Source organism: Amphibalanus amphitrite, unplaced genomic scaffold (assembly GCF_019059575.1).
Source record: "Amphibalanus amphitrite isolate SeventyFive unplaced genomic scaffold, NRLGWU_Aamphi_draft 000734F_arrow, whole genome shotgun sequence".
Lineage (NCBI taxonomy): Eukaryota > Metazoa > Arthropoda > Thecostraca > Balanomorpha > Balanidae > Amphibalanus > Amphibalanus amphitrite.
The window spans coordinates 1-10,968 of record NW_024882228.1 but is presented as its reverse complement, the minus strand read 5'-3'; positions in this window follow the sequence as shown (position 1 = coordinate 10,968).

Genomic DNA, 10,968 nt, shown 5'->3' with positions numbered 1-10,968 from the left:
CCTCAGGGCATAAACAAGGGTCACGGACACCATTTTCATGTTCAGTGTGACTAAACCACTTGTAATTCAGTGTTTGGGAGTGTTTATAATGTCTTTCGTCCAAAAGAGGCGCATTGCAATTTTCTCCCATTGACTTATAATGGGGAGGGTCGCAAAATTGACCTGACCTTAGGTCACCGATATCAAAATTCCGAGATATACATTTTATAGATACTGTTACTCTTATCAATCGCTGAAAGTTTCAAAGCGATCGGTCACTCGGTGTAGCTATGACAGACATTGAAACTTTTTTATGAGGTGAGGTCACTTCAAGTGACCTGGTGACCTGACCTTGAATGACCTTGGTCTGAAATTTTCACAACATGTGTAGAATTGATGTATGATAAGGTATACCAAAAACGGCGTCGCTCCGCGCCGCCGTTTTTGAGATATTCGCGAAAAACCACAAGGGGGGTGTTCAAACACCCCCCCAGCAGGGCGCGGGTTAACCCGCGCCCCGTTGGGCTCAGCAACGCGCCCTGTTGGGGGGGGGGGGGGCAATTTGCTCCCCCCCCCCCCAGATCTCGAGAACCACGCAACCTAGCGACAAGCGGCAAACGATGTTGGATAGCTCTATCAGGGAACTACCTCGTGACCCAATTTTATTGACCTAGGTCAAACCGATGACGTCACAGGTCAGATCAAAGGTCGAATTTTCACAGTTTACAGGTATTTCAAGAAATGCGTTATAAAATCGAGTAAAATGCATTTCATTGAAAAACATCGATGGGGGAAACGTTCATCAAACACATATTTTGCTATTTGAGGTCAGTGATACCAGGTCAGGTCACTGAGGGTCACAATATGAAAATATCATGTGATGCATGTATTATGGTCCATTTTATATGTCAAATACGATTATGTGTGTCAGGCAGCCTTTGGGGTCAGTTTAGATTATGTTCTGGTGAAGGTCAGGTCAAGTTAGATCAAATTTCAAAGTTAATATGTTTGCATAAAATGGGTAACGATTCGATGCAGCTCGTCACTGGGAGTTCGATGGTGGTCTTTGTTTTGCCCTATGTGATCTAGAATCGCTAAAAATTGAGTTAAAAAATTTGACATCATTTTTGAACAGCTTTTTTCGCTATAACTTGGCCAAAAAACGAGATATCGATCTGAAATTTGGTATGTATATAGAAGAGCGCAGGGACTATCACATATATTCCGGTTTTTTCGAAATTCGGATTTTTATTTTTTATTAGTTTTTCTGTAAAAAAATCAATTTTAGAATTTTTGGGGTCAAAACCCAAAATTTTGAAAATCCGAGATAGCATTTTTGTAGCGCTTTTGTCTACCAGACCATATAAAGAACTTTGAAATTGCTTGGTAACTGTAGATTTGGTGAGCGTTTCAAGATTGCATGTTTTTTTTGCTCATTTTGCTCGAACATGACCTCAGTTTGACCTCAATAACTCCTGACCTAAGGTGACCTAAGACTTGAAATTCGGTGTGAAGGTGTTAAATTGATGCCCGGCGGCGGCGGCGCTGCGCGCCGCCGTTTTCCTGCTATTCAGGAAAAACCACAGGGGGGCCAAATTAGTCCCCCCCCAACGGGGCGAGGGTTAATGAATCACCCAAGTGACTCGAATGAATGATCACTACCGACATAGGCGTAGGAACAGGGGGGGGGGGGCCAGGTAGGCAAGTGCCCACCCACTTTTCGAGGTGGGGGGGCCAACCATGTGTTTTGGCCCACCCACTTTTTACTCGAGGCCCCTCGTCTCGATTTGAGAAGACGTCGTCACCTTCCAGAATAAACAAACTCGGTAAAAATAAGTTCCACGAATTCCGCCCACGCACGGACTCCAAGGGGCCGTGATGGATCTAAGGAGGCCCTCTGTTCATACTTGTCAGTCGAAGCCCTGAGACCGATGGCCTGAGAGACCCTAGTGGATCTGAGGAGGCCCAATATCCACACTGGTCTGGGGAGGCCCCTGACACTGGCGGTCTGGGAGGCCCCCTCTATCCACACTAGTCAGAGGTCTGAGACTGGTGTTCTGGGAGGCCCCTCCATCCACACTAGTCAGAATAGGCCCCTGACACTGGCGGTCTAGCCGAGGCCCCCTACCCTCACTAGTCAGAGGAGGCCCCTCTATCCTCAATAGTCAGAAGAGGCCCCTGAGACTGATGGTCTGGGAGGCCTATCCATCTACACTGTAGTCAGAGGAGGCCCCTGAGACTGATGACCTGAGAGACCCTTATAGTCTCACCAGGCAGAAGAGGCCCATGAGACTGAACGACTGAGAGGCCCTTCTATTCATACTGGCCACAGGAAACCCCCAAAACTTTCGGTCTGGGAGGTCCCTCAATCCGGCACCAGTCAGAAGTCCCCTGAGACTGATGACCTGGGAAGCCCTTATATTCACACTAGGCAGAGGAGGCCCCTGAGACTGATGGTATGAGAGGCCCTCATATTCACACCAGTCAGAAGAGGCCCCCGAGGCTGATGGCTGTGAGGCCCTTCTGTTCATATAACTGGCCACTGGAGGCCCCTGAAACCGGTGGTCTGGGAGGGCCCTCTATCCACACTAGTCAGAAGAGGCCCCTGAGACCGATGGTCTGAGAGGCTCTTATATTCATACTGGCCACAAGAGGCCCCTGAGACTGATAGTCAGAGAGGTCCACTCCTAATGAATCTGAGGGGGCCCTCTATCCACATTTACACTTTCCTAGGAGGCCCCCGAGACTGATGGTCTGAGAGGCCCTTTTATTTACACTGTCCACAGGAGCCCTCTGAGATTAATGGTCTGAGAGGCTCTTCTATTTATACTAACCAGAGCCCCTAGGATTGATGGTCTAACAGGCCCTTCTATTTCTACTAGCCAGAGGAGGCCCATGAGACTGATGTCTTAGAGGCCCTTCTATTCAAACTAGGCAGATGAGGCCCCTGAGAATGATAGTCCGAAGAGCCATGCGGCGGCAGCTGGCCGTGGCCATATTTCGGCTCGGTAGGGCCCCACAGAGCTCATGAGAGCACCTCAAGGGCTCCTAAGTAGACACGCTTATCCCCATAAGGGTGCCACGCCGGCTTCTGAAGGCTCCTTGTAGGCATCTAAGGGCCCTTTTCTGGCCTCTAACGGCTCCACCCGCCTGTGATGGTTCCACACCAGTGTTTATGAGCGCCACACAGCGGCGCCTTTGAGGGTCATACTAGTGTCTCTTAGGGCCCTATATCGGTGGCTCTGGGGGCCCCACACCGGCGCCTCTGTGGGCCACCACACCTGTGCATCTCAAGGCTCTATAGGTACATCTGAAGGCCCCACACCGGTGACTCTGAGGACTCACCGGCTTCTAAGAGCACCATGTTGATGTCTAACGGCTCCACAAGGCCGCTGAAGGCACCACACAAGCTCTCACTGAGCTCTAATGTCCATGTACCGGCCACTCAGGGATTTAAGCCAGCACATTCATAGCTCCACACCAGCAATTGTAAGGGCTTCACACTGAAGTATCTGAGGGTTCCACACCGGCGTCTCTAAGGGCCCCATACCGGCGTCTCCGAGGATCCACATCTGGCGGGCACCCATCAGCGACTGAAGGTCCCACACCGTCGACTCCGAGAGCCCCATCTGCGTCTGGGAGCACCATGCCGTCTCTAAGAACCACAGCGGCTCCTCCGTGCGAAAGATGGGCGTCTGCATGCCAAAGGGGAGCGGTTCTGAGACAGTAGGGCACCTACGTGCAATAGAGGGCGCCTATGAAGCCCATAGGGGCGCCTCAATGCGAAAGAGGGGCGCCTCTGAGGCCTACATATATGGGCGTCCACATGCAATAGAGGTCTGCAAATTGCAATTGATCAATGCCATGGGGGTGCATTGATAAGAAACAGGGGCGCCGGCATGGCAAAGAGAGACGCCTTCAAGTGTCTATAAAAGAGAGACCTATGATAAGCGCACATTGTATGCGACAACTGTGGGACATATAGGGATGTCTCTGATGACTATACATAGGACGCTTATATTCCAAAGGGGGCGCCTATGAAGCTAATGGGGCACCTGGGAAACGAGGAAGACATTTGTGTAAGGGTTTTCAGGGGTCATGCGCCGTTTGCGGCAAATAGATTCTAAAAAAAAAATCGGAAAGGGAATAAGTTTTAACCCGCGCCCCGTTGGGCTCTGCCGAGCAACGCGCCCGGTTGGGGGGGGGGGGCCATTTTGGCCCCCCCCCCTAAGATCTCGAGAACCACGCAACATAGCGACAAGCGGTAAACGGCGTTGGATAGCCCCAACGGGGAACTACCTTGTGACCCAATTTTATTGACCTAGGTCAAACCGATGACGTCACAGGTCAGGTCAAAGGTCCAATTTTCACCGTTTACAGGCACTTCAAGAAATGCGTTGTAAAATCGAGTAAAATGCATTTCATTGAAAATCATCGATGGGGAAATGTTCTTCAAACACATATTTTGCTATTTGAGGTCACTGATACCAGGTCAGGTCACAGAGGTCAGGTCACGGGGGGGTCACAATATGAAAGTGTCGTGTGATACATGTTTTATGGTCCATTTACATGACAAATGCGATTATATGGGTCAGGCAGCCTTTGGGGCCAGCTTAGATCACGTTTTGGTCAAGGTCAGGTCAAGGTCAGGTCAAGGTCAGGTCAAATTAGGTCAAATTTCAAAGTTAATATTTTTGCATAAAATGGGTATCGAATCGATGCAGCTCGTCACGGGGAGTTCAATGGTGGTCTTTGTTTTGCCGTACGAGGTCTAGAATTGCTAAAAATTGAGTTCAAAAATTTGACGTCATCATTTTTGAACAGTTTTTTCGCTATAACTTGGCCAAAAACGAGATATCGATCTGAAATTTGGTATGTATATAAAGAGCGCTGGGACTATCACATATATTCCGGTTTTTTCGAAATTCGGAAAAAATTTGGATTTTTTCAAAGTTTTTCTAAAAAATCAATTTTTTGATTTTTTTGGGTCAAAAACCAAAATTTTGAAAATCCGAGATAGCAGTTTTGTAGCGCCGCCTTTTGTCTACTAGACCATATAAAGAACTTTGAAATTGCTTGATAACTGTAGATTTGGTGAGCGTTTCAAGATTGCATGTTTTTTGCTCATTTTTGCTCGAACATGACCTCAGTTTGACCTCATAACTCCTGACCTAAGGTGACCTAAGACTTGAAATTTGGTGGAAGGTGTCAAATTGATGCCCGGGAAGGTACTGAAAATTTGGCGGCGCTGCGCGCCGCCGTTTTCTTGCTATTCAGGAAAAACCACAGGGGGGGGGGCCAAAATGGCCCCCCCCCCAACGGGGCGAGGGTTAAAATGGTGCGGACTTCCCGCACTATTTGCTTAAGCGGTTACGCCCCTGGTACATCTGCCCGATCTCAGAAGCTAGATTTGGAGGTCATACTTGAAAGCAGCCAGCAGGACGAGGCAAAAGTTGGGGGCCCCTGAAAATAGGAGGCCCCTGGAAAAGGAGGCCCCTTGACAGGTGGCCCACCCACTTTTCATGACGTTCCTACGCCCGTGATGGACATAACACCACCAAAACGAACCTACTGCCTCCACATGGGCGAAGACCACGGCCTAATTGAGCACAACAATAATCAAATTTAGAGACATGTTAGTGTGGAGAGCAAATAGATATTATAGGATTAAATTGGACTTACTCCACAAGAGAATCGTTTTCGGTCGGAGCTTTCGACATGATTACATGTCCTCTTCAGCGAAGGTCGGTAATCGCGGCGAAAATAAAACGTTCGGGTCGAATCGAATCGCACAAGGTTCTTGTGCGATTCGATTCGACCCGAACGTTTTATTTTCGCCGCGATTACCGACCTTCGCTGAAGAGGACATGTAATACATGTCGAAAGCTCCGACCGAAAACGATTCTCTTGTGGAGTAAGTCCAATTTAATCCTATAATAATAATCAAATTGGTACTGTTTGCCACCAGATATTCCCTCGTGCATCCAAATGTGAAATTTAGTATCCAAATCAACGATTTTCAACCATATTTGTTTTCAGCACCTTATCATTAACTTTTAAGATTAATGGTTTGGGTGGTTGTGGGTGACATGGCGCGAGCCATTACCGGTGCGGAGGTGTTCTCAAACGCGGTGCGAAGTGTGTGCCGGGTCCACATCAAAAGTCAGGGGAGGAGAGAGCACAAAGGGAGCCGGCTGAATCCCGTGACATGTTCCTGGCGGACATTGCCGGTCTGCAGCTGTCGCTGGAGGGCGACATGTTCTAACACAGCCGGGCTCACGCTCCGGAAATGATCCGCGAGGTGGCCAAAGTCATCGGCATTCCTGGACTACTTCGAGAAGACGGTGCTCGAAGAAAACCCTGCCTTTCATGAAGGTGTGCATCATGGTTCCCCAAGTACCAAAATAACAGACTAGAAGCTGAGAATGGGGTCATCAAGCGCCTCTTTCCGTGCCGTGAGCAGCTACCATTAGACCAATGGCTCGGATAAGCCGAGGTGGATATCGCCAGGAACTGGCTGGTGGCCCTCGGAAACAGGCGGACCACGTGCAGCCGCCCGGAGCCGACACCGGCCGCGCTGACGGCAGCCCCTCAGTGGACCCGCGGCGCCCAGCGGCTGAGTAGTGACTGAACACGACCAGCGGATCCTCACCTCTGCGGGTGGAGCGGCTGAGTTGGGTGAGGCCGCTGTGCAGTGTATGTACACGGCCGATGTGCTCGCCCTGAAGCGAACGTATCTGACACGCTCGTACCGCTGCGGCGGTCGGGTATCACCTCGACGTGGCAGGGAAAGAGGACGTAGAATCCTTGCGATGCTCGTGTCGGATGTGCTCGAAACGGAACCTGTGTTAGCATGTCTAGGGTTTCGGGAGCCGCGGGGGACTTGTAGGATCCCAGAAGCTGCGAAGGTTCTTGCGATAGGCCAGAAAAGGAAGCGAGGTAGCAAGGGGCTGTTCAAGGCAACCGGAGTGAGGGGCCCGGGGTCAGGGCGTTCCGGAGTGAGGGGTCGGAGCGTTTCGGAGTGAGGGGCCGGGGTCAGAGCGTTTCGGAGTGAGGGGGCCCGGGTCAGGGCGTTTCGGGTGGGTCTAACGGTCCCATCATGGACGTGGGTCAACTGGGCTGTTGGGATGCGGTGGGGCTTGCAGTGGGTTGGAATTCTCGAAGAGCTCCCCTCAAAGCAATGCATTGCGGTACATTATCTCTATGTCCGCGATTCGCGGCCTCATTGAACAATCGGCAGCCATTGATGCACTTCTCAGCTTGGGAAGTTGCAGTCTTCATTTGCTTAGGTGGTCGACGTTCAATTACATGGAAGCACATGTAACATGTAAGTCGTAACATGCAAGCAATCGAAATCTAATGAGTATTTGGAACCTGGATGATTTGTTAAACAACCCTTGCCTATCGGGTCGGCTTCTGGAGGTGTCACAAGACCGGTAGGTACTTATCGCCTTGACATGACCCACAAAGACCAGTTCTCCTGACGGAGTTGGCAGAGTATCCATCAATAGTGGCACCGAACATCTGTGCTAAGTAGCTTTTGATAAGTTTGGTTAGGTAATCTATTCCAAATCCAGTACCGTTAGATTCAACCTTTGCTTTTACTCTCCTTGACATTAAGCTTGTTGTTTTGATAGTTTTGCTATCTGAGGGATAATCTGGGGCAAGGGCATAATCTGGTGGCAACTGGCAAGATGCCATTTCATTTTGATAGAAAATGTATGCGATTTGGGAATGAATTTGTTTGAAATGATGGCTCACCAGTTTTGGAGGCAATGTGCTCATTTTGGCGGTGTCTGGAAGTGTTCAGGTCGATGATACGGATCGACTGATGCAACATGACCTTTTCCGGTCAGGTCATTGCCTTGAGCATAGGTCACATTTTCAAATGGCATTTTAAGGTCAATTACAGTTCATTCGACACGTCTCGGCGAGAACACAATGGTGTAACCCCCGCTGTGCTGGTGGTCTGAGTTTTCCGTGGAATGTGCTGGGGTTGCGTTTTCACGCCCGTCCCCGTCTTCTTTCAAGGGCCTGTCTGAGTATTGCTCTCAGATTTGACCTCAGCAGAACTCTAAAATACCGTTTTTACGAAAAATGTTTTTTTCTGCAATAATTTTGACTTAAGGGAGTCATTACATTCATTTGCCAGCATCGTGTTCCTCTCGTCGAGACGCGTCGAATAAACCATAATTTGACCTTAGACCAAGGTCATGACCTAACCGAAAGGGTCATGTTGCGTATCAGTCGATCCGTATCGTCGAGCGGACATATCTAAGGCGTTTTCGCCGCTCTAGCACGTTTGTGTAAAAAGTTATGGTTAAAAAAAGCTGTTAGGGACCTTTCATGACCTGAGATGACCTCAGGAGCACACAGAGGGGTCACGGGTATAATTTTCTGATTCATTGTGTCTTTTTATCTACAAAATGATGTTTAAGAGTGTTTTAGAAGGTCATGCTTCCAAAATAGACGCTTTTTGTTTTCTCCCCTTGACTTGTAATGGAGAGGTCGCAAAATTGACGGTGACCTGACTTTAAGCCAAAATATCAAAAATTTGGATGAACTTTTTATACATACTAAAAGTCTTATCAATCGCTGAAAGTTTCAAAGCGGTCGTTCAGTCGTTGTAGCTACAGCGAACATGGAAACGTTCTGAGATATAGTCCTTGTTGAGTTTAGTTATTAAAGTCGTCGTCGACGGGGACACCCCCTTTGACCACGCATGGCGGGGCCGGGGGGCTCTACAGAGCCCCCTCCCGTTTTTCGGCAATCTTCTAAACTATTTCACGGATCAACACGAAACTTTCAGTAACCTCAGGCATCATTTGAACCTTGTGTTAAATTTTAACTTTCTAGCTACCATAGTTGGGCCGGAAATGACGTCAGAGTGACGTCATATCGGCCGATTTTGATGCAAAATATTGAACTGCGTAAACGCTCTCAAGAGCTTACTGCTTAGTTTAAAGCTAGATCCAATTTCTTTGCGTCAGTGGACTGCAAATACATGTAGCTATCAAACTGGTATCTCGAATTTTGAAAATTTTGAAAATTTTGAAATTATGTTTGTTTGAAAATTATGTTTTGAATTAGTTTTTACAATTACAAAAAAAAAATTACAATCACAAAAATAGTTTTTGTTTTTCAAAAAGTTTTGATGTTTCGCAAAACCGGAATATATGTGTAGAAACACACATGATAAACTACTCTAGCAAGTTTTACCCAATATCTTCAAAAAAAAGCCAAGTTATTTGCATTATTGTCAAAATTTTACAGTTATATTTTTCATAACCATTTTTAAGTACGTTTTTGACATCGTACAACAATAAATGGCACCATCGTTTCGTGAGCTCAAACTGCATCTGATAGGCCCACTTTTTTGTTGAAAAATTCCATTTCAACATTTGACCTTTTCTGACCTGAAATTGACCTGACCCATTAGCGTCGCCACGGGGGGCAAGCGGGGCTCTTGCCCCCCCAACCTCGGACTGGGCACCCCCTGAGAGCGATACAGATCCGATGAGATTTTGGCAGTCGGGAAAAATGGGGGTACCTTTCTGAGATGCCTGTGAGGTCAACTCAGTTGGAGCTGCAAGTTCGAACCAAAGTCTGACTCGCAGTCGCCAAATATTCAAGACTCCGAGTCCAGACTCGGAAATGTCATGATGTGATTCCTTCCATGTTCTAAGTTCGTTCTTATTCATTTACAGCTGATTTTCATAAGTCAGGGCCTTTCCCAACTCCCGTCAAATGTCTGCGCAGGCTTAAGTACCGTACAAGTGTCGCAGGGCTCATGACTTGCTTTAAACAAATCTCTAAGGAGCTCCACTGAGCCCTAAAGAAGCTTTCAGAGGCCAAGGCCTCTCAAGTCCCACTGGTGTCCATGTTCTTCTGAGGGCCCATACAGGGATCTTTGAGACTTCAAACATTTCTGAGAACCTTAACTGGCCTCTGATAGTTCAGCCAAACTTTTGAGGCGACAGACTTTGCTAACCCCAAGCCGGCATCTGAGGTCTTAGCTCACGTGTCCCTCTGGGGCCGCAACAAATGTTTATTATGTCCCTACATAGGGTCCTTAGGGGTTCGACACAGACCTCGAGGGTTCACACTTATCCGGGGGCTCCAGGCTCACCCTGGGCCTAGTCTCTTAGCGCCCGCCGCCCACACTGCTGCTTCTGAGGGCCCCACCTTGGGCTCGGAAAGCCCTAAAGCCAACGTACACTAAATATTGAGGTGACCCCGCCGATCTCCGGGCTCCTAAGTCCTAAGCATGCTTCTGAGAGTCAGCACTGACCCTGAGTGGCCTGATGCCTGGAAGTCCCAAACCTATCTCTAAGGGATCCCTTGCCGCTTGCCGTGCGTAACTTTTGGTTCCGTTTAACATTTTTGTTCGCGTTTGCAGCGCTTTCCCTTCACACGAAAAAACTTTTGTTCACACTCGATGAACAAAACACCCCTCTCACTGGAGCAAAGATGAATTACTTCCGATTCACACTTCCGACATTCACTCTCTGCCGATGCCCAATTTCGCTACGATCGACGGCTGGGATAAGTCCTATGCATTTCACGTAAACCTCTGCATGCATGCGTGAATGGGGTTTAGCAGGTTATCCGATTAAATGGACATTTTTCACCTTTTTTCTGGTATGATCTGAGCGTCGAGCGGCTGCACAGGGCCCTCTGCAGTGCGTCGGCAATCGCAGCCACTATATAGTTACTATATTCTACCAGTCGTTTTGCATGAAATTTCAAAATTTCGAATTTTTCTGTAAAAAAGTACATGTATGCTAGAAGAAACCTTTGTCACCATCGGATTCCTTGCACCATTGCGCGTCGATGATGTGTAAAACAAGTGATTAAGACTGGGGAAGGCAAGTTTTAACACAAAAGTTGATTTTGCCCCCCCAACCGAAAATCTCTGGCGACGCCTATGACCTGACCACCGTAATTCAGCTGAAAATTCAGCGAGGTGTTCAGACACCCTCGGCCCGG